This window comes from Scyliorhinus canicula, chromosome 5 (genome assembly GCF_902713615.1).
Source record: "Scyliorhinus canicula chromosome 5, sScyCan1.1, whole genome shotgun sequence".
Lineage (NCBI taxonomy): Eukaryota > Metazoa > Chordata > Chondrichthyes > Carcharhiniformes > Scyliorhinidae > Scyliorhinus > Scyliorhinus canicula.
In genome coordinates this window covers 17,738,608-17,765,781 of record NC_052150.1, presented here as the reverse complement: position 1 = coordinate 17,765,781, position 27,174 = coordinate 17,738,608, and the positions used below count along the sequence as shown (strand labels likewise).

Sequence of the window (27,174 nt, the reverse complement as noted above, 5' to 3'; positions counted from 1 at the left end):
CTTTTTGAAAATGAAATGAAAATCGCTTATTGTCACGAGTAAGCTGCAATGAAGTTACTGTGAGAAGCCCCTAGTCGCCACATTCCGGCGCCTGTCCGGGGAGGCTGGTACGGGAATTGAACCGTGCTGCTGGCCTGCTTTAAAAGCCAGCGATTTAGCTCAGTGAGCTAAACCAGCCCCATTTGAACACTAAGGGCAATTTATCATGGCCAATCCACCTAACCTGCACATCTTTGGACTGTGGGAGGAAACCGGAGCACCCAGAGGAAACCCACGCAGACACAGGCAGTGACCCAAGCTGAGAATCGAACCTGGGACCCTGGAGCTGTGAAGCAACTGTTCCAACCACTGTTCTACCATGATGTCCACGATAGGCTGGCGAATGAAACGGACTAGTGGAATCAGGGGATAGATTGTCTCTCCGCCCTGCACAGCTACTTCCTGACATGCCGAATGCTTGCCAATATTTTCTTTCTTTTTTTTAAAAAAATCGTGCAGATTTAGGGTTGAGCAAGGTATTCGGCAGATTCTCTTAAAGATAGCTTTACCCCCGAGAAGCTCACTTCATCCTGAACTGCAGAATCACATTCACTTGGCAGATATCGCCGGGTGAGTTGAGTTTGTGCATGGTTTCAGATTCCACCTCCTTAGGGAGCAGTTATTAATGGAGTCCCACAGGGGGTTCAGTGTTTGGACTGTTGTTCTTCACCTTTTATTGATGACCAGAATCAAGGTGTCTGGGGAAAGTGCGCGCAAGCTCGGAATTGATGGATCTAGAGGTGGGACAGCTTCCCTCTAGCACTGGCAGGCCCGGTTCAATCGGTAAAGATGAATATTTTAATCACGGTTTCTATTTTTATTCCAATGCCTGCCAGTTATTTTGCTGAAAGCATTCTTTCAGGGGTGGAGCAGTTGATGACATTGTTTATTATGGTGGGCAAGGTAGCCAGAATTCGGAAAACGATGTTTCAGGAAAGGTCAACAGTCGGGGCGTTTGACGCTGCTGAATTTGACTTCTTACTACAGGGCAGCGAATGCCAAGAAGATGCTATGCTGGTGAGGATCAGGAGGAAATTGTGAGTAAAGATGGAGTTGGGTTCATGCAAGGGGGCAGGGTTGTGGGTGCTGGTAACGACCCCACTTCGGTTCTCCCCAGGGAAATACACGGGCAATCTGGTCGCAGTAGCGGCACTAATTTGGGGGAAATTTCGGCAGCATTTTAAATCAGGTGCGGCGTCGAAGATGACACCCACCTGTTTGAATCGGCTAGATTAGATTCCAGGTTCCAGGGCTAGGAGGACATGGGTGTGGTAGGAGTGAGGAATTGGTTTCTGGAGGGGCGGTTCGCGAGTTTGGAGGAGTTGACAGAGAAGTTTAGAATCCCACGGTCAGAGACTTTCCGGTGCATGTAGGTGCGGGATTTCGCAAGGAAGGTCTTCTCACTTTCCCAGTGATGCCGCCCTCCTCACTGTCAGAGTGCTGTCGGTGGGGGGTATGGAGGAGGGGGTACTTCAGGGATCTATGGGAGGATTCTGGAGGATATGGTAGCACTGGATGGGGTTACGGCTAAGTGGAGGAGGAGTTGGGAATGGCACTGGAAGAGGGGTGCGGTGTGAAGTGCTGTGTAGGGTTAACGCCACAGCATCATGTGCGAGACTAGCGTTAATTCAATGAAAGGTGGTGTAGAGGTCACATCTACCGAGGTAGAGGAGGAGTCTTTTCCTGTGGGAATGGATGACATTGTGAGCAGCGTGGGAGGGGTTGGCCAATCATGTCCATATGAGCAGCACAATACCACAGTGGTGGGCAGCATGGCAGCAGTGGTTAGCACAGTTGCTTCACAGCTCCAGGGTCCCAGGTTCAATTCCCGACTTGGGTCAGTCTGTGTGGAGTCCGCACATTCTCCCAGTGTCTGCGTGGGTTTCCTCCGGGTGCTCCGGTTCCTCCCACAGTCCGGATGTGCAGGTTAGGTGGATTGGCCATGCTAAATTGCCCTTAATGTCCAAAAAGGTGGGGTGGGATTACTGGGTTACGGGGATATGGTGGAGGTGTGGGCTTGGGTAGGGTGCTCTTTCCGAGGGCCGCTGCAGACTCAATGGGCCAAATGGCCTCCTTCTGCACTGTAAATTCTATGATTCTATGTTGCTCGGAGCTGGGAGGTTTTGGGGCTCTTTCTTCAGCACCACATCGGCAATCCCACAAAGAGATTTGGAGCCCAATCCCCTCGGGTCCATATTTGGGATGTTCGACCTGCCGAAGCTGCAGATGGGGACAGGGACGGATGTTTTAGCTTTCAACTCTCCGATTGCTTGCAGGCAGGTTCTGTTGGGGTGGAGGTCAGCTTCTCCACCCTGTGCCTTAGTGTGGCTGAGGGACTTAATGGAATTCCTATACCTTGCAAGTTAAGTTAATCTTGAGATGGCGCCCATTCAGTCTGTACTTCAAAGAGTTGGTTGTTGGTCACCGTCAGCTGTTTGGGGGGGGGGGGTTGTTTTCTATTTTTACAAGTTTTGTTTAGGGGTTTGGTGTGTTCTCTTTCTTATGTATAAAAAGTTAAAATCTTAATAAAAATATATTTTTAAAACAGTCACAAATGATACAAAGATGTGTCAAAAGTTTAGCTGAAAATCATAATCAGCCCCACAATCCCAGTCAAGCTCTTATCCCAACTCCAAAATCTAGGACTTGGCTCCTCCCTCTGTAACTGGATCCTCGGCTTCCTGACCCAAAGACCACAATCAATAAGGATAAACAACAACACCCTACTACATTCCCTATGTACACACACACACACACACGTGGTAAAATTAAGCTTCAACTCCATCTACAAGTTTGCTGATGACACAACCATAGTGGGTCAGATCTCGAACAACAATGAGTCAGAGTACAGGAGGGAGATAGAGAACCTAGTGGCATGGTGCAACAACAACAATCTTTCCCTCCATGTCAGCAAAAACTAAGGAGCTGGTTATTGACTTCAGGAAACAAAATATCATACACACCTCTGTCTGCATCAATGGTGCAGAGGTGGAGATGGTTGACAGCTTCAAATTCCTAGGTGCACACATCAACAATCTATCCTGGCCCATCCACGTCAACGCTATGACCAAGAAAGCAGAGCAGCATCTATACTTCCTCAGGAAAGTAAGGAAATTCAGCATGCCAACATTGACTCTTACCAATTTTTACAGAGGCACCATAGAAAGCATCCTATCTGGCTCCACCACAGCTTGGTATGGCAACTGCTCGGTCCAAGACCTTAAGAAACCTCTGCACACGTGACAATAAATCTAAATTAAAAGATCTAGATGCGAAGAAAATGGGTCCACATTTAGCAACTGTTATTTAATATAAATAAACAGTACTATTAACGGTGGTAGGAACACCTATCGCCAGGTACATATGCACTACCTAGGGCTGTATGCTCAAGCACAGTGAACTGAAAAACCTGGATTTTAGTACATGAAGTTTTGATGGCCCATGACCAGAAAGCAGAGTGTAAAGATGATCAGATACAAATAAACATATCTGGTTTTGGCCCTCTAATTTGGTGGGTGTTAGGTGCTCTCGTGAAGGATCACCAGCTTCTTACCCAACTCATGGGGTAGGGGTGGCCATGCTCACAGAACCCAACAGCAAACATCTGATAATCTTCAGATGTTTAAGAGTTGCAGGACATGAACAAACTTTACACAGGCTAAATACCCTTAGTAGCTATCTTCTGGGTCCCCATCCTGGCAGCAAGTCTTTGAAAACACAACTGATATGTTGTCAAGAACTGTGCAAAGGAGTTCTGTCAGGCTTTGATTTGTAAGGACCACAATGCTTTGACTTTACAAACTTCATAGTATAATGTTTCACAGCAGTATGTTGCACCGGAAATTGAAATGAGTCGCACACTAGTAACCAGAGACCATCGTAAGGTAGTCACCAAGAAATCCAACAGGGAATTCAGTAGACACTTCTTTACCCAAAGAATGGTGAGGTTGAAGCAAATAGATGTATTCAAGGGGACGCTAGACAATCACAATGAGGGAGAAGGGAACAGATGGTTATGTTGGTGAATTTTCAGAATTACAGCACAGGAGACCATTCAGCCAGTTGTAGCTGCACCAGCTCTCCAAAGGAGCAATTGACCAACTGTCATTCCTCCACCTTAGCCCCAGAGCCCCGCACATTCTTCCTTTTCGAGTGATAATCCAATTCCCTCTCAAACACCTCAATGAGAAAAGATGGGAATAGGTTAGAGTGGAACATAACACCGGCATGGACAATTTGGGCCTAATGGGCTGTGTCAGTGCTGTATATCCTGTGTACAACATTAGGTTTATAGCATGGAAAAAGACAAGCAGAGTACGGAAAGTGCAGAGGAGAATGGAATAAAGAAAGAAGAGGGGCAAAGCAAGTACGAGGAAAGTGGGTGACATAAAAACCCTGTTACAAGATTAGTCAAAGGAAGAATGATGGTGATCAACGACCAAAGGAGATCTGCTCGTGGAGGCAGAGGATGTGCGGCTGAGGTACTAAATGAAGACTTGGCATCTTATGCTTTATGACTATGCTATCGACATTACGCATGAGTGATACCATTTGGATCAATGATCTGCACTTAACAGAAACAGACTAAACCAATCTTACATCAAACACACAAATAAACAAAATTACATAACGATTAAGGTTGGCATCTTTCCGGTTACAATAAAAAGCTGAATCAAAATAACTTGATGCTTCAAGTTGTTTGGAACATTACATTAGTTTCAAATTTGATTTATTTTGGACCTTTTGGATGACAATTTCTCAAATTCAAAGGACGTTTCACCACGTCACAGGAAGTTGACATTTTGTGGACGGAAATTGCAAATTTGAAATAAAACTGAAACATTAAAGTTAATGAACATATTTTCCACTTTTCACACACCAGACAACAATGAAGGGCACTTCATACATTGGCTGAGAACCAAAACTGATGCCCTATTTAACCTATTAAAAGTTTCCAACATAGGCCTGCACTTACTTTTACAACCCATTGTCTGTATGAAGTCAACACCACCAAGCTAACTATAAAAAGCTCTTTCAACCTCTGGCAAGGAAACAAAGTTTAAATCAATGTTCCATTAGTCTCCACATATTATGGCATGGACACCACCAAAACCCGGGGCTCTGAAATAGATTTGGCTAAAAAGACAAAAAGTGTAAACAGCCTGTTTCAAACATTCTAATTACAAAGTCAATTAATTACAGCAAAACAAAAAAATACAGTGTAATCCTTACAGAATCAGAGCGGAGAAGGAATCCAGTCAGCACACTGAGGCTTTGCTCTTTGAAACATCTGATTTGTATCAGTCCGATGCTCTGTCCCCATTGCCCTAGGTTTTTTCTTTTCAATTATATCATCCAATTCTCTTTTGAAAGCGACTATTGGTTCTGCTTCAACCACCTTTTCAGGAATTGCATTTCGGATTGCAACAACTTGTTGCAGAAGGAAAGATCTAATTTCCCGCCCTGGCATTTTTTCCGAAAATTTTAAATGCTGTGCCCTCTGGTTACTGATCCAACCACCAGAGGAACTGTTCCCCTTATCTACTCAATTCTTATCAAAAGCTATAATCAATTTGAACACTTAAATCTCCCCTTGACCCGCGCAGGAGAAAAGTCCAGATTTCTCCGGCCTCTCCACATAATTGATGTCCTTCCGCCTTGGTACCTCTGCATCCCCTCGCCAAAGGTTTGGTATCCCTCTTGAAATGTGCTGCTCAGAATCCAACAATATTGCATTCTATTTGAAGCCTAACCAGTGATTTATAAAGGTTTACCACAACTTCCTTGCTTTGTATTCTATGCCTATTTATAAAGCTACGGATCACATCTGCTTTTATAAAGAAAACTGCCGCATCGACTTGTTCCGCCACCTTCAAAGATTTATGTAAATCAACCCCCCTAGGTCTCTTGCGGCACCCCCTTACAAATTGCACCATTTAATTTATTTCGCCTCTCTGCATTCTTCCTTCCAAAATGCCTTCACACCTCTTGGATTATATTGCAATCATCATTTACTGCTGTCTGATGACACCCTCCTGTCGAGGTCTACCGGTATTCTCCTCACTGTTTGCATTTTCAACTTTTGTCATCCACAGATTGAACCCACGTCCCCAATAAGCCTGTTCTTTACCATATTAAAATTCAAACTCATTCAATGTCGTAAACACCAAATTCACCCTTCCCTGCACATTCCAAAAAACAGCCGACACTCATTCAGTCTGCTACCTCTCAATACTTTGCATCAACAGAAACTCATCCACATTTGCCATCGATCCATAAATTCTTCCACCTTCCTAACTCACAGTCTTTCAGTTTCTCTTCAGTAATACTTTCAACTCTACTTCTTTCTGCTTTGCTCTTTTGGCCCAGAGGGGTTCTCTGCTTTCAAAAGGTCAAGGAGTTTTTACGTCCATAAAATGTACTGGAAAAACAAATGACTGCCACCAACTGAGCTTAATTGAAACTATCAAAGACAAAAATACTCCTGGCTATTTGGTCCAGTAATATATTAAAATAGAACCACACCACAAATATTAATTCTGTATTACATCTAGCTCACCCATCACCCCATACTTCCAATCCTCGCCTTTTAGCTCCCAACAGATGGGGAAAATATACATTTTGAAATCAGTAAACGTTTTCTCAGCCCTGTTCATAAGCAGTGCTGGAATCTGGGACCAAACAAAATTGGCTAACAGAAGTTTCACCTGACCAGTGACGTCCTTTGCCTAATGCTGCCAGATTGGTTGAGCAGAAGAGGAAAGCCAATGGCAGGCTGGGAAATGCTACAAATGTCAGAGGCTGCAAAGTGACAGAAACACAGGTAGCTCCCAGATTCCAGCCTCCTTACGAGTAAAGTCTCGCTTTCTTCTTCCAGCCAAGTCCTCCACTTGTTGTCTTCCTCCTCTGCTTACTCTTCCTTGATCATCTGCTTACTCTTCCTTAATCATGCTTTTAATAGCTATGAAAACCCCCTGGGAGGCAAGAGAGCATGACATGCAGAAATTGGGAGACATTACGATGTTGAGTTAGAGACAGGAGAGAGGCATGGAAAGAGCAGGGAAATGAAAAGTTAAACCAAGTTTAAGCAGAGAAAAATAAAAAGTGGAAAACAAGGGGTGAACAGTTACTTAATGTTTCTCCACAGGAAGCCAACGACAGTCGTGTAGATCGTCCAGCTTTCATCTTCAGGAGTCATATAATCGTTATATTATGTTAAATAGAGGTCCCTGTCTCGAAGACAGAAGGTTGCAGGATCAAGCCCCACTCTACAAACTCGGGCACACAATTCGGCTGACGGCGCACCGTCAAATCAAAGCCCCCCACCCCCCCCCCCCCCCCCCCCGGCGGACGCCAAAATCCCATGGCACCACCCGGAGGGCAGAAAGAAGTTCCCCTGGTGCCCTGGCAAAACATTCCTCCTCTGAGCCGACAGCACCAAAAATAGATCATCCCTTCAGCTCATCGCCTGGTAGCTGACGGGAGGCCTCGCTGGAGTACAACTGGGCTGCACGCAGTCTGCCGACAGAAAGTTTTCAACACTTTGAACTGCCTGTCCGGGGGGGGGGGGGGGGGGGGGGAGAAGAGAGAGAGAGAGAGAGAGAGAGACTTGGAACGGCACGAAAATTAACGCACGTCTTCCTAAATTCGTAGGGTCCTCGGTGTCCTCATTCCCTCACATTGCGGGCGCTGGTCTGCTGGTTCCCATCGCAAGCAGCATGGGGGGGGGGGGGGGGGGGGTTGGAAATCTCCAGCACCCAGAACTGGAGAGGGGAGAGAGAGAGGACAGGAGTGAGAAATAGGAATATAGGAGGGAGAGGGGGAAAGGTGGGTGCACACCCAGGCTCAGACTGCTGTGTGAAGTGATGATTCAGCCCGAAGCCACACTGGGCAGAGCTGGCCAAAGGCTGGACCCGGGCTGTTGACCCAACCCCAGGGGATGAAGGCGGGGCCGGGCCGGAGCCGCTGTCACCACCACCGCCGCCTCCTCCTCCTCCTCTACACAAACTCCTCAGGATGTCAAACCAAACCGCGACACAACCCCCCTCCCTTCTTCCCATGGTTACCTGGCTAATGGGTGGGTGGAGGCGAGAAGCCGGGCCTCACGGTCTGTGTGTGTGGGGGAGTCCGCTCCGGCTCCGCTCGCCCGCCCTCTCCTAGGAAGCTGCCATTTTCAGAAGGCCGGCACCGCGCACGCGCCCCTCCTCCTCCGCCGCCGGCGTCCTGGTCACGGGACCCGCGCCGGAAGTTGCGGTCAGCAGCAGGCCGCGGCCGGAAGTTGCGTCGTCTGAACGCGCGCGGATCAATCGGGGTCGCGGCCCGGGGACTTGAACAGGGTCCAAACCTTCGTTCTGGGGACAGCAGAAGGGCTCGTTCGTCCGGCTGTCAGTATAGAGCCAGGAATATCAATACGGCTGGCCTCGTACCCGTTAATAATCATGACATAGGAGCTTTGTTGCCTCCTGCATTGAAAAGGCAGCTCTAGACTGCTATTCAAGTTAGAAACGCTCCATTAAATAGTTTAGGGTTATTTTCTTTGGAACAAAACAGGCTGAGGGGTGACTTGACTGAGGTGTACAAAATTATGAGGAGAAGAGATAGAGTTTAACAGGATCAATTTGTACCCCCTGGTTGAGAATTCTGGAACCAGGGGACTTAGCTTCGTGACAAGTGGTAGAGATTATATAGAACAATATAATTTACAGTGCAGAACGAGGCCATTCGGCCCATTGAGTCTGCACCGAACCTTGGAAAGACCACCCTACACCTCCACCCTATCTCAGTAACCCCACCAACCTTTTTGGACATTAAGGGCAATTTATCACGGCCAATCCACCTAACCTGCGCATCTTTGGACTGTGGGAAGAAACCGGAGCTGCCGGAGGAATCCCATGCAGACACGTGGAGAACGTGCAGACTCTGCACTGACAGTGACCTAAGCTGGGAATCAAACCTGGGACCCTGGAGCTGTGAAGCTACTGTGAAAACCTTTTTACGCAGAGAGTAGTGGGAGTCTGGAATTCACTGCCGGAGTTGGTGGTAGAGGCAGAGACCCTAAACTCTTTTAAAAGTGCCTGGATCTGCACCTTAAGTAATAATCTTAATCTTTATTATTGTCACAAGAAGGCTTACATTTACATTGTGTGACAGGCCAGGGTTTAGAGAACCCCAAAGTGTATCATGGAGTTCACCTGACCCACAACTTTTAATAGATTGTGGTATGGGGAGCACACGGCGCACTCTACAGGTGTGGTACAGCAGAAATGGAAAAGTATTTTTTTAAAGCAAAACAATGTTTATTCTATGAACTCAAGTTAACCTTTTTAAAACATACTGTGAACATCTTAGCAACCATTAATTCAAATACAACCCCCAAAGAATACAACATTAAGTAATCCTTAATAACTTCCCAAACAACATCCAGAAGACAAAAGAAACACCTTTTAACAGAAGCATATTAGGTTTACATTCACTACTGAGAACATTTATAATTCTGAATTCACCAAATGATCAAGAGATAGTCTTTTGATGGCAAAGAGAACAGCAGTACACCTGCTTGGTCTGGCTTCAGCTCCAACACTGAAAACGAAACTAAAACACACCCGGCAGCCTGCTCAAAATCAAAAGTAAAAAGCTGACAGACAGCCCATCTCCACCCACTCTCTAACATCCCTGCAGTAGTAAATATCTGTTTCTTAAAGGTACTCTCACTACAGATATTTATATACACACCCATTTCTTAATTTCTCGCATGACAATTGCAATGGAGTTACTGTGAAAAGCCCCTAGTTGCCACACTCCATCATTTGTTCGGGGACACAGAGGGAGAATTCAGAATGTCCAATTAACCTGACAAGCACATCTTTTGGGACTTGTTGGAGGAAACTAGAGCGCCCGGAGGAAACCCATGCAGACACCGAGAGAACGTGCAGACTCCACACAGACAGTGACACAAGCAAGAATTGAACCCAGGACCCTGGTGCTGTGACGCAACATTGCTAACCAATATGCTACCATGTCACCCAAGTACTGGAAACTACAGGGCTATGGACCGGGTGCAGGAGATTAGAAAGGGCACCTGGGAATCCTCAAGCTGGCATGGTCAAGATAGGCTGGAACTTTTCTATGATTTCCTCGAAATTTGCCTGTTTTAATTTCAATATCTATGATTGAAAAGAACAGCTTCCTAACTGAACAATCCTATTGCATGACAAAGTCCTTTAGGATTCAACTTTTGTAGCAACGTTATAATTGCACCTTCCTTCAGTTCAAGTTTGTGCGGTGTAATGTTCACTGGAGTTAGATGGGTAGAATCTCTGGAGGGTATAGACTATTACCGTATTCCATCTTTTCACCCTGTGCCTCCCAGACCATAGCCATCCCCTGACATTCCCTCCTCATGCCATCTCTAGCCCCAACTCTGTTATCAATCCCATCACAATTCCACACGGAATCATTCTCTGCAGCCAGGCTACCTTTATTGTTGGGCTCCCCTATTTTCTGCTGTTTTGTTCTCCCACAATGCCAACCCTACTCCGCTGCCACTGTCAACAGTTGTCAGCTGCTTGTTCATGAAGTGCCCCAGTCCTCTGCATGTGCTGGGCACCACCCACCAAATAAACGCATCAATATATGCACCCATTAAACTGACAGATTAAAACAATCCAGGCAGGCAAGAACTAAGTATTAAAATAAACATGGAAAATGCTGAAAATACACAACCTGCAAGGTCATGGACTTTAAACATTATCTCTCCACAGATGCTGCCAGACCTGCTGAATCTTGCCAGAATTTCCTGTCTTTATTTCATTTTTCCAGCATCCACAGTGTTTTGGGTTTGAATTATCACAATAGATGCCTGTATAAAGTTCCCCTGCAGTGCCTCCTAGTTTTAATTAAAATCAGGAAAAGTGCGCAGCAATCTCTGATGGGGTTCAGTAGAGCCACAATCAATCTCACTGTAACCAAGTGCCGCATTCTCTAATTGGTTCCCTAAATGGTGCCGTCAAAATAAAACTTTTCAGAATTTTCTGCACTCCTTTCAAATGCCGCCCCTGTTCCAACTGTTCATGTATAGCTGGAGGGTCTAGGAGTTCTGGCAATTAAATACAATTAAAAAATGGTTAATCCTGGTTAATTGTAACCATTTGTTTCAGGGTGATGCCATTTCATTGATCAGTGATCATCACCCCCCCCCATGCTCCAGTCATTCATTGCATCCCATCCATCGTTGTGACACAGAGATGCTACATCAATTGAAAAACAAAAAGACTCAATACCCAATTGGGTAATTAATTGGCTGTCAGCTAGACAGCCTTCTTTCCCATTTTCCATATTTTTATTTCTGGTATAGAACATTGCAGCGCAGTACAGGCCCTTCGGTCCCCGATGTTGCGCCAACCTGTTAAACCACTAAAGCCCATCTACATAACCAAAAATATCTGTTTTCATGTGCTGATGATTTTTCTCCAGATTGAACACAGCAGTGTCGTAGAGGTTGACCTTCAATTCCTGGAGACACCAGGCCAACCTTGAAGGGTTGACAACTCTAATTTGTGTGGTCACCTCAAGTGTTCATGGCCAATATGCAACAATGATGGGAACCACACATTACGAGCATCTAGTTGACATGTAACTGAAAATGCAGTGGCTGGGAGAGGGGGTAAACACAACATCATTGCACCATGCATTAGAGAAAACAAAGCTGTAAGTACCAACAACTATGTATCCAAGAATAAACACTGTTTCTTCAATATAAATGCTATAATTGGTGCGCACTTCAGTATTGGGCGTTGCAATATTTCTTCCATGCTCAACATGGAAATTAATTTTCTTCTACTTTAAAATTTCCTTTAGAACATAGACTATCATTGAGAGAAAAAAGTATATTTTTAATTGCAGATTTATATCTGGCCAGAATTGTGGGCACTATAGTTCACAGTTCATTTTCCTGAATGACCCGCTTATGCACTGAACTGATCTCTTCACACATCTTCCCTACTGAATAGTACTACGGTCTGTGTGCTTACCCGATGCCTGAGCCTATGTATTTACATTGTGTATTTCTGTATACACAATGTTTTCTCATGTATGGAATGACCTGTCTGGATTGTACGCAGAACAATACTTTTCATTCTACACGTGACAATAAATCAAATCAAACGTCGCCCCTCTCCCAATTGTTTATCTATTGCTAGGGATCTTGGAGTTCTGCAAATGAAACACAATTAAAAATTGGATATTCTGATTAATTTTAAACATTTATTTCACAATTTAAAATAAATTACATTCAGTTGATTCACTCCAACTATTAATAAATAATAAAAACAGAAACTGCTGGAAAACACCCAACAGATCTAGCAGCATCCATGGAGAGAGAAACAAGTTTCAAGTCCAAAGTAACTCTTCTTATTGAGTGTTCCCAGTTCTCTTCTGCACCTCACTTTGCACAGAGCTCACAAAGACACTCTCCCCTCCAAACCCTCCCCAGTTGACAATGATGTTCTTCCCTATTCTTCTTTTTCCATCCTCAATTTAGAACAACATTGTCCCAACACCCTCACATACATTGGGCTGGATTCTCTGCACTGCAAGGCCGAAATTGCGTCCAGGCGCCGGGGCGGAGAATCCACTTCCACGTCATGGAATCGGGACCGGTGCCGTTTCCTTGATTCTCCGGCACCCGAAAAGCGGCGTACCCAGGAAGTACGCCACACCGCGTATCACCCACCTTTGGCCATTGCCAGAGGCCCGTCCCCTATTCTCCACCACCAACCAACCGAAGTCCCGACGGTGTGGATCTAATCTGGTTCTGCCGTTCGGGATACTTGCGTGGTCAGGGGTGGGCCGATTGGAGGGCATAAGGGACCAGGCTATTTTTGGCCGGGTGTCCAGGTCAGGCGCGCGGTCAATTTGGGGCACTATTTATGCGGTCCAGCTCTGCGGTCTGAGTCCACCATGGAGCACGGTGTGGCCGCTGGAGGCCGCCACCATGCGCATGCGCGGCCTCTCACCTGGAAGTGCGGGGGCCCATATATGCAGCTGGAGCTGCGAGTTTCATGACGGGTCCCTGCTAGTCCCCTGCAGGGCTGTGAATATGTGGCCTTTTGACACCAAATTTTCTGGCCACAGTTTTCACAACAGCGTGGGGACATAGTCCCTGAAATGGACAATCCAGCCCCTAATGTTTCCTCCAGCAACCCTCCCCAATTCACAATGTTATTATCCTTCTACGGAAACAATTCTCCTTCCAAACACCAAAGATCAAAGTAGCAGTCGGCCTCCTACACCTCGCCTCAACTCAGCAAGATCGCCTTCTCAATTTGCAATAATATTCTCTCTCTCTAAAAGAAGCACTTGCTGCCTACAAATTCCCCCAACCACACACTGACTCTGACTCCCCACTATTAACCATTAACTCCCCAGGTACTCTCCAACTCTATAACACCCCACTAATAACTATTACCTTTCCAGATACTCTCTGACATGGACTCTCCACTATTAACTCCCCAAGAACTCTCTGATTCTAACACCCCAAGCACTCTCTGCCTCTAATTCCTCACTATTAAGGCACTGGCAATCAGAATCTTTTCACAGTATTTTCACACTACAGAAGGAAGTCACGCATCCCATTGTATCTGCACTGGCTCTCCAAATGAGTTATTTAATTAGTCTCATTCCCTTGCCTTCTGCCCATAATCCTGAACAATTCTTCCTTTTTGATTGAACCTGCCTTGACCACACGCTCATTGAACCTTGTCCCCTGCCTGCCAACGTCTTAAGGGAGTGCATTCCAGATCTTAACTACTCACTGCGCGAAAATGTTTTTCCTCAGCTCACTCCTGCTTCTTTTGCCAATCAATTTAAATCTGTGCCCTCTCATTCTCGATACTTTATCGAGTGGGAACAGTTTCTCCCCATCTACTTTGTCCTGACTCCTCATAATTGTGAACATTCAATCCACAGTAGCTCTGGTCAAAAAGGTTAGGATTTTAAAAGAGCAAGATGCTGCAAATCACCTCATGTGCTGTTCCTCAGATAGCTGACTGATTTATATAGGAGGGACAGCAATTGAGAAGATAAGTCTCACCAACAATGAAGTCCATGCACTGTGTTATCTTTTGGAACTGGGCCGCTGAGTTTTACAACGAGACAGTACTGTCAATGGAAGTGAAAGTGCAATAACTTTCAAAACCACTTGGTCGTCTGAGCAATTGCCAAAGATGCCATTATGATTCGACAGTATGGAGTTCACCATATTGTTAATGGTTCTCTTTCCTCAGGTATTGCCACTCTCTTCAAATCAGTTGTCCATCAGACCTCTCTTCAAAAAAAAAAACCTTGATCCTTCTGTCCTTGTATATTTTCACCCCGCCCCCAAACTACGATTCCTCTCCAAAACCCTTGAAGATGTTGTTATCTCTCAAATCCACACACACCTTTTCCGGAACTCCAGATTTGAATTCCTCCGATTAAGTTTCCATCTGTACTATAACTGCTCTTATCAGCGTGAAACCTGGAAAAGGTGCAGCAAAGATGCCGAGAACCAAGGAAAATAGAAAGTTTCAAATTTGCAACAAAATAAAGCTGTAAAGAACAAAGGAAAACACAGAGGCTATAAGTGTGACCCAGCTCAGAAAGGCACACAGAAATATACAAATCTGCAGAAAGCTACAAAAATACTGCGTGAGTGAACACAATAAACTTTGTAAAATTTTAAACTTCCAGTCGAAATGAGCACTAATAGGTCGCAGAATTGGCAGTTTTTCCATTTACTGTTTACTAGTCAGAACTATGAGATTGCAACAACCCTGAACTGATAAAAGTAGCCACACTGTTATCACTACTGGAGAAGGGCTGCTACAAAGTGTATACCACTCTAAATCTAACAGACGAGAAAAGGAAAAAAAATAACGAGATTTTCAAAGCTTTGGATGCACAATTTAAACCCAAATGAATGTTGGATATGAATGGTATGTATTCAACACGATAATTCAGAGTGAAAACAAGATCATTGAACAATATGTCACAGCAGTAATATAGCTGGCAGAATCATGTGAATTCGGACAGGTGAAGGATTACCTTGATTGAAGATAGATCAGTCACAAGTGTGCAAGACCCCTCGATGAGAGCAAGTCTGCTGAAAGATGAGAAACTGAAGGAAAGTGATAAATGTGTGTTGAAATGCAGAACTTCTGAAACAACAGTTGGAGCATACGTATGGCAGAATGGATCAGGAGACACATTATGCTGAGAGACAGTCCAAGCCAAAAGAGTGAAGCAATCGCAGAGAAAGGGCAGGATACAAAAACAGCAGACACCATGCGCAAGATAAGACCGATTGTCCAGTATGGGGATGCAGTGTTTTAACTGCAAGAAGCAGAACCATTCCGCACACAAGTGTTTTGTGAGAAAAAAAACAAGCCTGTACAGATGGCCACTGAAGCGATATCAACAGACGAGTTTGATGAAGAACTATACATGAGACAACAGGTTGGTTCAGTAAAGTCAGTTGATGACAACTGGTTTGTGGCTCTTTACCTTGATGGTCGTAGAGGGAAAAAAATCAAAAGAATAAGAAATGCCTTATTGGCACTAGTGCGTCATTGCAACATGATGACCTGGATCTGTGCAAAGTGGCTCAACATGGTGATCTGAAAATGAAGCACTCGGAAGTAAGATTGAGGCAACAACATAGAACCCCTGTAGTGCAGAAGGAGGCCATTTGGCCCATCGAGTGTGCACCAGCCCTCTGAAAGAGTACTCTACCATGGCCCACTCTCACCCTATCCCCGTAATCCCACATAGCCTTTGGACACTTAAGGGGCAATTAGCAAGGCAAATCCACCTAACCTGCACATTTTTGGACTGAAAGGAAACCCATGTAGACACGGAGAGAATGGGCAAACACCACACAGTCACCCGAGGTCGGAATCGAACCTGGGTCCCTGGCGCTGTGAGGTATTAGTACTAGCCGCTGTGTCGCCCAAGACTCATACTGAGAGGACAAATTAGCCCAATGCAAAGGCAAGAAGGAAGATCTTGAGGTTTAGATCATAAATGGGACACGACGGCCACTTGTCTCAGCTGAAGCAAGCCTAAAGTTTGGGCTGGTAACCCAGATGTGCCAACAAAGAAGGGGCAACAAAATCCCTAAAGAGGGAGACAATATTCAAGTAAACTGCAAGACGGTTGTTGACCACGTCAGTGCGATGAAATGCACAAGCAAAGGTAAATGAAGCAGTTTGGCAGAAAAATATACCTATCCAGAAACTAGAGTCACGCCACGCGCAAACTACTCTTCCAATATCAGAAAAGCTACTGAAACCAGAGGTAGTAACAGGCGTGAGTGAAAAGATTAACGTGAAATGACAGAAAGTCAATTTCATTTTGACAAGAACCAAAGAACAAAGAAAATTACAGCACAGGAACAGGCCCTTCGGCCCTCCCAGCCTGCGCCAATCCAGATCCTTTATCTAAACCTGTCTCCTATTTTCCAAGGTCTACCTCCCTCTGTTCCTGCCCGTTCATATACCTGTCTAGATGCTTCTTAAATGATGCTATCGTGCCCGCCTCTACCACCTCCGCTGGTAAAGCGTTCCAGGCACACACCACCCTCTGCGTAAAAAACTTTCCACGCACATCTCCCTTAAACTTTCCCCCTCTCACCTTGAAATCGTGACCCCTTGTAACTGACACCCCCACTCTTGGGAAAAGCTTGTTGCTATCCACCCTGTCCGTACCTCTCGTAATTTTGTAGACCTCAATCAGGTCCCCCCTCAACCTCCGTCTTTCCAACGAAAACAATCCTAATCTACTCAACCTTTCTTCATAGCTAGCACCCTCCATACCAGGCAACATCCTGGTGAACCTCCTCTGCACCCTCTCTAAAGCATCCACATCCTTCTGGTAATGTGGCGACCAGAACTGCATGCAGTATTCCAAATGTGGCCTAACCAAAGTCCTATACAACTTAACATGACCTGCCGACTCTTGTACACAATACCCCGTCCGATGAAGGCAAGCATGCTGTATGCCTTCTTGACCACTCTAGCGACCTGCGTTGCCACCTTCAGGGTACAATGGACCTGAACTCTCAGATCTCTATGTACATCAATTTTCCCCATTACCAAAGCAGAGCATTGGCGAGCCAGTCAGGGTGCAAACCCTTCAATGCTCTCAGCAGGAGTCAGCCCATGTGGAAATTTGATGCATGCAGAGAGCAATTGTCACCTCGATCATACGCAGCGGAAGTGAATGACCAAATATACCGGTGCAAACACAGGCATATCCGAACAGCTAGCGAAGCTGTTCCTTCACGGCAGCTGGCCAGCCGGAGAGAAGAGATCTCACCAGCTGCACTGAGTGCAGAACTACCGTCAGCCCCAGAGGTTCATGAGTCCCCAAGAACCACAATGGAACACTTGCGATGCCAAGGCACACAATGCTGTGGGCCAAGTATTGGAAAATGGAATTAGAATAATTAGGTAGTTGATTTTGACCAGCACAAACGCAGTGGGCCAAAGTGCCTTTTCTGTCCTTTAGAACTCTATGACTCTGTAAAGCAACAAGCACCATGGGGACAACACTCTATGGACAAAAAACTTCACCCAGCCAAACAGCCAATATCAACGTGTGCTTATACCATGAAGAGACCTGCACAGATGTGAGCAATGCATGTGCAGAGTCTGACTAGTAGAACAAACGGTTGGTAATGCACGAGAACAGTGGGTACACAGTAGGTAACTTTATGTGCAAGGAAAAAGGGGGACGTTTGGGTTTTGTAAATGTAACCTTACTAACTGTACTGCCAGTGCACTATTGGGTTGCCATAGGCATGGGACTCTTTACCATTTCCAGACAATTTAATAAAGACCATCACTCAGATTAACACTGATGCAGACTGCTGTCCCTATAGATCTAACAAGAGAGTACATTGGAAAGGAACCACAGCAGCACACAACGGAAACAGTGAAACCTTGACAGCAACCTTCTGATTTCAATATTTAACTGGGTATGTTCAGACATCAGAAGTTGCAGTCAGATTTACCTGTAATTCCAAACTACTACCAATAGCCTAACTACTATTGTAGCACAATTTGGAGTGATAAGTTTTAGCTTTAAACTGTGAAGTCTTTTCCTTTTTAAAAAATTTAAAGTGCCCAATTCTTTTTTTTCAATTAAGGGGCAATTTAGCATGCTTGTACCGGTTTTTTTTTACAACTGTGCTGTGAACTCTTTTAATAATCAGAGTATCCGACACCCCCTCCCCGTACATTGGTACTGAGGGGAGGATACCCTGTTTCTCCAACACAAAATTAGTGTTTGTACCATTTGGCCCTGTATATATTTTTTACTGTTTTAATAAAAAAAGATATGATTAATCCACCTAACCATTTTTGGGTAATGGGGATGAGACCCACGCAGACATGGGGAGAATGTGCAAACTCCACACGGACAGTGGCCCGGGATCGAACCCATTTCCTTAGCGCTGTGAGGCAACAATGCTAACCACAGTGCCACTGTGCAGCTCTCTGTAAAGTCTTTTCCTGTTGGAAGGCTGCATCGAGATGTCAGTTTCAGTTTCATTTCTAGTGAAACGGAAACACAAAGACATTGGCTATGATTTTAACTCACTCAATACCCATTCAGCTGGACAGAGTTAAAATCAGACCCAGTGCTTCAGCCGATAAGGTGATTCAGCAAAGACCATAAATTGTTATTGCTCACTATATCTCTCAGCAATGAGACCTCCATGGAAAGGCTTTAACCATCAAGCTGAGAAGCTGTTGCCTCAGATAGTAACTCCTCCCAAGCCAGCTGTGTAACATCCTTGTAGAATCGGCACTTGTCTCCAGTTAAACTACATGATTGACACTTCAGTCAAAGGGAAGACTTATGGGGGAGTGATTCTTGTTAAAACAATTGCAATTAATGTAACGAGGTGAAAAGATCCAGAGCCTGAATGTAAGTGAAGCTTAAAAGGTGGATGATTAAATTAGATATTCCAGAATTAGGAATGGCTGATCAGCAATTAACCCTTCAAGCTCAAAAATTATCATAAGGACTTGTGCAATAGTTATTAATAATAATTATTGTAGCCTAATTTATGTGAAATCCAATACACGCCTTTGAATCCTCTTGTCTTGCGAAATGCCTAAACACCTAATCAAAATTTACAGTGGTGAGGCATGGGCAACTTACGCAAACCAAGAAAAGTGGCTGAACAGCTTCCATCTTCAATATCTCAGTTCAATATTGCGCATCTCCTGGTAAGACAGAGTGCCGAATATGGAGGTACACCAGCGAGCAGTGATCCCCAGCACGTTTACTCTCTTGAGTTAGTGGCAACTCTATTGGCTGGCTCATGTGAGCCGAATGCATGATGGCTGTAAGCCCAAAGACATGTTCAAAGCGAATTTACTACTCACATGAAACCAACAGGTCACCCACCATCTGCGATACAAGGATGTCTGCAAGCGAGACTTTAAGTTGAGGGGGATCGGAGTTGATGACAAGCAGTCAGCGAGAGCATGGAAAAAGCAGAGGACTAAGAAAATGCCCAATGATGGAAAAGAGAGCCCACCGGAAGAGAAAAGACATCAGTCAACCTCAGATCAATACCAGTCATCGGTGGTAGCTGCGGAAGAGACTGTCACTCATGAATCAGCCTCTATAGCCACAAGAAATTATGTTCAATGTGATATGCCCTGGGTGCAATCCATCATTTCCTGAGCTGGAAGGCTGCCAACATAATAGTAAAAATTGGAAATCAAAGAAGTGCTCAAATGTATTTGCCAGAATGTACATGTGGTTAAAGTAACACGGTGGCAAGTTAAGTGAAGCACTGTTAGATGCACAAAGACTTTGTAAAAAAGACATGTAGGTGAGGTTGGAGATCTAATACAATTGTTATAATAATAATCTTTATTCGTGTCACAAGTAGGCTGACATTAACACTGCAATGAAGTTACTGTGAAAGTCCCCTAGTCGCCACATTCCGGCGTCTGTTTATGTACACAGAGGGAGAATTCAGAATGTCCAATTCACCTGGGCAGCACGGTAGCACAGTGGTTAGTACTGTGGCCTCACAGCACCAGGGTTCCAAGTTCAATTCCCCGCGGGGTCATTGTCTGTGAGGAGTCTGCACGTTCTCCCTGTGTCTGCGTGGGTTTCTTCCGGGTGCTCCGGTTTACTCCCACAGTTCAAAGGCGTGCAGGTTAGGTGGATTGCCCATGTTAAATTGCTCTTGGTACCCAAAAAGGTTAGGAGGGGTTATTGGGTTACGAGGATAGGGTGGAAGTGAGGGCTTAAGTGGGTCGGTGCAGACTCAATGGGCCGAATGGCCTCCTTCTGCACTGTACGTTCTATGTAAACCTAACAAACACGTCTTTTGGGACTTGTGGGAGGAAACCGGAGCACCCGGAGGAAACGCACGCAGACACAGGGAGAACGTGCAGACTCCGCACAGACAGTGACTCAGTGGGGAATCGAACCCGGGACCCTGGCGCTGTAAAGCAACAGAGCTAATCACTATGCTACCGTGCTGCCCATATTGGAAATCTACATGTGTCTGGTGGCAGACGCTGCCTGAGTTTGCCTTTCTTCACGACAGAGACGTTAACACTTTAACTGGCAATGGGTTATTTTTACTAGTATCAGATTAAGTCTATCTGTACAGTCATGGAGCAGCAATGTATGCATTGCTGAATATGGTTATCAGAATTGAAGTTCCTTAATATGAATGAACATTGATCTATGGTGATAAAAAGAAATCAGGAAATCAAAAATGAGTGTTATGTAATTAACCCATTGGACTTCAAGCCACAATGAATATTTGATTTTTCTTAAACAGGTCAGTGGGCCTTTGGGACCCTGTTGGCACAGCATTACTCAGAGTAATGTTTTGGTATCAAATTGACTCCACAAAATTACGGAACAGCCTTACTAGAAACGCATTGGTGCAAGGTGAAGGTCTAATGTCATTAAGAATTTGTGATCTAATCTGCAAACATGAGAAAACCATCAAATGTCACAACATGGTGACAAATTGGACTCGGCCTCTCAAAGGCTTGGTTTTAATCATGGATTGTCCTTTATTATCCTCCAAGGCAGAATGCTGAAGGAGGCGAGGTACGGGAGTCAGCACCAAAACTAATGTCAAACACCTGCATCTCTGCTGTAAAACCACCAACACTGGTGTTTCTGAAACCAAAATTGATGAGATTATTGATACGAGCTACAGTTCCAGTACCCAGAAAGGTAAAATTTACCTATAAGGTTCAATGGGACAATAAAAAGCTGATTAAAAAGAAGAGTTGGGCAGCACGGTGGCACAGTGGTTAGCATTGGTGTCTACGGCGCTGACCCGGGTTCGAATCCCGGCCCTGGGTCACTGTCCGTGTGGAGTTTGCACATTCTCCCTGTGTCTGCGTGGGTTTCGCCCCCACAACCCAAAAGATGTGCAGGGTAGGTGGATTGGCCACACTAAATTGCCTCTTAATTGGAAAAAATAATTGGGTACGCTAAATTTATTTAAAAAAAAGAAGAGTTCAGTTAAGATAGCTCTTGCCCATTTCTGTGAATCAAGAAGAAACATTTTTTGGGTGGGAAATAACATTAAATATTGACAAGTCCTATCTCCTGTTGCAGCACCCTGGGCCAGGGCATGTTAAATGCCCCCTTTCACCCTGAGTCGCAACACAATTGAATTAACCAATAATTCTTAGAAAAATACCCAAAATCTTTGACCCTTGATTGTCCAATAATTACAGTCACCAGGTTTATAAATGTAAACACAATTACTTGTTATTTTAAAACAAGAACTATAATGAAATATGCAGCAAATACAACTGGTTAACTATAAACCAATTCATAATCCCACACTTTAACCTGCCCCCACCCTCTACATACACACACACACACACACACACACACAAACACAAGACAAAAAAACACAGAGGGGAGGAAGGGGCAAAAATAATAAGTAAAAGGAAAAAGAGTCTTTGTTTCAGATGGTTGTCTTTAAGCAGAACGTCCTTCAAACCAAGCCCATTGGTCTTACTGTCGATTCATTCAGGTCTCTGCAGTTTCAGAAATACAGCCGCTTTTCTGGTGAAACCACGAGGGAGAGAGGGAACAGGTCCTTTCCCCTGAGTGTCCACGATTAAAACTCTGCTTTCCTCAGGTCTCTGGAAATCATCCCACTCAGATATCAATCACCACGTGTCACTGGGCAGAATACAGCCTTTCGGCCAATTCATTGACCACCTAACCTGCACATCTTTGGACTGTGGGAGGAAACCGGAGCACCCGGAGGAAATACACGCAGTCGCGGGCAGAAAGTACAATCTCCACACAGACAGTCACCCGAGGCTGGAATTGAACCCGGGTTCCTGAAGCTGTGAGGCAGCAGTGTGAACCATTTATGCCAACAATAACTCTTGTTCAGCACTGTACCTGCTCTGCACCAATTTTTCTGTTACCTTGTTGCGTTTTTGTTTAAAAATGGGAAAATACCTAATAAAGAATATATTTTTAAAAACCTTTATAAGGGTATGACGTTCCTTAGCGGCTTCAACTTCAGCTTGCTGTTATGGGCCAGGGTTTAGAGAACCCCAAAGTGTATCATGGAGTTCACCTGACCCACAACTTTTAACAGATTGTGTATGGGGCGCACACGGCCCACTCTACAGGTGTGGTACAGCAGAAATGGAAAAGTATTTTTTAAAGCAAAACAATGTTTATTCTATGAACTCAAGTTAACCATTTTAAAACATGCAGTGAACATCTTAGCAACCATTAATGCAAATACAACTCCCAAAGAATACAACACTAAGTAATTCTTAATAACTTCCCAAACAACAGCCAGAAAACAAAAGAAACACCTTTTAATAAAGCACCTTAGGTTCACATTAACTACTGAGAATATTTATAATTCTGAATTCACCAAATGATCAAGAGATAGTCTTTTCATGGCAGAGAGATCGACAGTACACCTGCTCTGTCTGGCTTCAGCTCCAACATTGAAAACAAAACTAAAACACTCCCTGCAGCCTGCTCAAAAACAAAAGTAAAAAGCTGACAGATAGCTCAACTCCACCCACACTCTGACATTACTGATAAACACCCATTTCTTAAAGGTACATTTCCTAAACACCCATTTCTTAAAGGTACTCTCACATGACATTGCCGACATTCTAATGTGTCCTTCGTGTGTGAGACTATCAGTACCAGCCTCAGGGGCATGGCATGTAAGTGTCTGTGTTGTGTGATTGAGCTGATAACTGAAGAGTAATAACCATATGTCTTTTGTTTCTATGTCCTCTAATTTGGAATTAGAAGTAAAGAATATCCTAGAATTCCAGAATGTAAAGGGCAAAGTATATAAGACAGCATGCAACAGAAATCCAATATTAATGGTGACCGCAGTAATAATTGAAAATTTGATTGTCTGATTTGGTGACTGGTCATCTCTAAGTTAGGCACACCTGTTACATAGCAGATATAGAAAATACGGAGACTGGGCGAAAATATATAGATGTGAGCTCAGCGTATTATAATGGGACTACTTTTTTACAATGTTCTCAACCCGTTGGAAGTTTCCCAATATGAGGAATTCCTATCCTGAACTGATATGAACGCCAGACACCTGTGTGAGCTGCTGTCAATATTTCTTGACTGTTATAAAGTCAGGAACCAGGACAAAGTCAATTTTAAACATAATTATTCCCTACCTTTACTCTGCAGCTCATCACCAGCTGCTGCTATGTGCTTGCATTCACAGAGAGCCTCGCCCTATCTGATGTCAGGCAGGAAGAGTGGATAATGGGGAAACGGGGAGCTGGGAGGGGAGCAGGAGACTCGGGAATAGAGGTTTGGGAGAGTAAGGGAATGGGAGCTGGGGAGGGGAGACTCAGGAATGTGGGCTTGTGGGAAGAGGGAATGGAGCTCGCAGGATAGTGGATCGGGACTGTGAGCTCAGCAAAGGGAGGCCAAGAGGTGGGAATGGAGTTCAAGGTTGGAGATGGGGGTGAGGGAATGGGGTTCAGGGAAAGGGAAAACTGGGAAAGAAGGTTTTTGGGGCTAGAAGGTAATGAGAATGGAGTTTATGGAGGAGCGGTGGGGATAGGGGGAAACTGGGAGGGAGGCACTGGGAATGTGGGTGGGTGTAGGTCGGTAATAACTTTCATGAGACGCACGGGGATGACCCCATTGATCTCCCTGAGGGGCTTGTGGAATATGAGCTTCTCTATTGAGGGTGGAGGCCTAGCAGCTGGAGCATGTGAACCAGGTACTTAAAAGCCGGCTCCGATTGGGACCGGCGTAATCAATAGTCCGGGTTGGGATCTATGTGCTGTATGTTGGGGTACTGATGTTACTTTTGTTTGCCTAAATAAATCTTTGTTGTTTAACCTTCTCGGGACACCTAAGGTTATTATGAGATCCAAATATTTCTATCAGAACCTAGAGTAGCCACCTGAAGTCCTTAAAGTGGGAAAGATATAGTGAAAGATTATTTATTTTGGTCGGTGAATGAAAAAAAAGGAAATGGAAGCAAATGACTCTCAGTGGAGGGAGGAGGTTTCTTGAACGGAGGGCCATTGTGGGATCCTTCACCACATATGGCTATTGAGATAGACACTAAATCTGAATGGGATAACACAGATCATGCACCTCACTGTCAGGTGTTAAATTGTCTGAATGGCAAGTACAAATGGACGACCCAAAAACGGTCAGTAAAATAAAGCCGGCTGGAAGCTATGGGCAGGCTAAAATAGACCATGTTAGTTCAATCGACGAGCCTCTGACGGAAGTTGTCGCAAATGGACAGAAATATGTAAGAGAAGTGGCAAGAACAGGCGGAGAATCAGGCTCCCAGAACAATACAGATTCTACTGATTACCTAAACATGGGAAGAGAAGTAACTGAAGCAAGAGAAGAAATATCATAGAATTTACAGTGCAGAATGAGGCCATTCGGCCCATCGAGTCTGCACTAGCCCTTGGAAAGAGCACCCCACTTAAGCCCACACTTGCGTACTATCCCCGTAACCCCACCTAACCTTTTTTTTTGGACACTAAGGGCAATTTAACATAGCCAATCCACCTAACCTGCACATCTTTGGACTGTGGGAGGAAACCGGAGCACCGGGAGGAAACCCACGCAGACACGGGGAGAACGTGCAGACTCCGGACAGACAGTGACCCCAGCTGGGAATCGAACCTGGGACCCTGGAGCTGTGAAGCAACTGTGCTAACCATTGTGCTGCCTTTTGATGAATAAATGTTTCAAATCTGTAGTTGTGCTGGGGGTTAGTGAGAAATGTTGGCAGCTGTGACGCTGTTTGAACAGCGCGACTGTCAGCACAGATCAGGAGATGAGCAACATCGAGGGCAGAATTTTCTGGCCAATCCCACTGACGGGATCTTCCTGCCCTGCTGACAGTGAACTCCCGCCATTGGTTTTGTGGCAGCGGTGGGTGGGCAGCGGTGGGTGCATACAACATGAAACATGCTGTGGGGAGCGTGCAGAAAATCACGTCCACTGTGTTCCAACCATCATTTTAGGTAGCTTTATAATGCCTGATACGGTGAAGGAAACAGATTGAATACTAGCTTTCAAAAGCGAATTGGACAACTGGAGAGAGGGATAATCACAGGTTAAAGAGGTGTGAATCGTACCTCAGTTGCTCCATCTGGGCCTGTAAAGACTTAATTACCTGCAAAGACGCGCATTCAAAGTGTCATCTTGCATCATTGACTTTGTCTATATATATGTTTCTGGAACCCACCTATTCATTCACCTGAGGAAGGAGCAGTGCTCCAAAAGCTACTGATTTGAAACAAACCTGTTGGACTTTAACCTGGTGCTGTAAGACTTCTTACTGTGCCCATCCCAGTCCAACGCCAGCATCTCCACATCATGATCAAAAATAGCATTGATGCAGGATAAACATTGACATGTGAATTTTTGCCGAAGATAACTGCAGTCATAACGGACTAGTCGCCCAGCACCATCAACAAGTTTCACGTTAAATATATAAAACAAATATTATATTAACATTTATGTTTAATTGTGAAACTTATTTTTATACAGAAAAAAATCAATTTTGTCTCACGGGGAGCTGTGGAATTTTTCCAACACAGGAAGGACTGTGTTTGGAGCAGAAAGGTTGAGAAGCCCTCTCTAACCATTCTCAACCATACCCTATCCTTCAGCAGCTCATTTTGTACCAGTGGAACTTATATCCACCTCAATCCTCCTAAAGAGCAGCACCAGTATTCTGATAATGTCCATGGTAAGAACTGCTGTTGAACTGTGCTCACTGCATCCTGAAGGAAGTAGCTTCACTTTTAAATGGATTTGGTCTGGATACCGGAGGCCTAAGCACAAAGATAGGCGTGGGGATAGTGTCAGTCGAACTGAGGAGCCTGATCTGGTCCCAAAGAGGCCGCAAAGGTATTTTTTTCAATTAATCTTTTAAGTTTCCTTCTGGACCAGGAGGGGGCAGGAATGTTCTTCCGGACCTCAAAATAAACCTTCAGCCTTTCTTGTACAGGAAAATAGTCACATCCAGATGGCCTCTTTCCCCATGATCATGGCGAGATCCCACCTAATTACAGCCAGACACCCCCCCTCTCCCGATGACAGACTGGCACTGCCCCTCCCCAAGCACAGCCGGACCCCCCCCCCCTCTCTCGATCACAATCTGGCACTGCCCCTCCCCAATCACAGCCAGACATCCCACTCCCCTGACGACAGCCTGGCACTGCCCCTCCCCCAATTACAGCCAGACATCCAACCCCTGATGAAAATCTGGCGGTGCCCCTCCCCAATCACAGCCAGATAACCCCTCCCCTGATCACAATTTGGCACTGCCCCTCCCCAATCACAGCCAGACAACCCACTCCCTTGACGACAGCCTAGCACTACCCCCTTTCCCAATCACAGCCATTCAATCCCTCCCCCGATGACAGTCTGGCACAGCCCCCCTCCCCCAATCACAGCCATTCACTCTCTCCCCGACGACAGTCTGGCACAGCCCCCCTCCCCCAATCACAGCATTCAATCCTTCCCCCGATGACAGTCTGGCACTGCCTCCTCCCCCAATCACAGCCATTCACTCTCTCCCCG

The 27,174-nt window shown here is 45.1% G+C and overlaps 1 protein-coding gene across 4 annotated transcripts in view; it reads right to left on the bottom strand.

The window, feature by feature from the left end:
- LOC119965813 (dnaJ homolog subfamily C member 13) overlaps positions 1-8,239 on the bottom strand; it is a 138,844-nt gene extending 130,605 nt beyond the window's left edge. For all 4 annotated transcript variants that reach the window (XM_038796672.1, XM_038796669.1, XM_038796670.1 and 1 more), the window contains exon 1: positions 8,106-8,239. The gene's annotated coding sequence lies outside the window, so the exon portion shown is untranslated. The remainder of the gene's footprint in view (positions 1-8,105) is intronic.
- Positions 8,240-27,174: the final 18,935 nt, after the last annotated feature.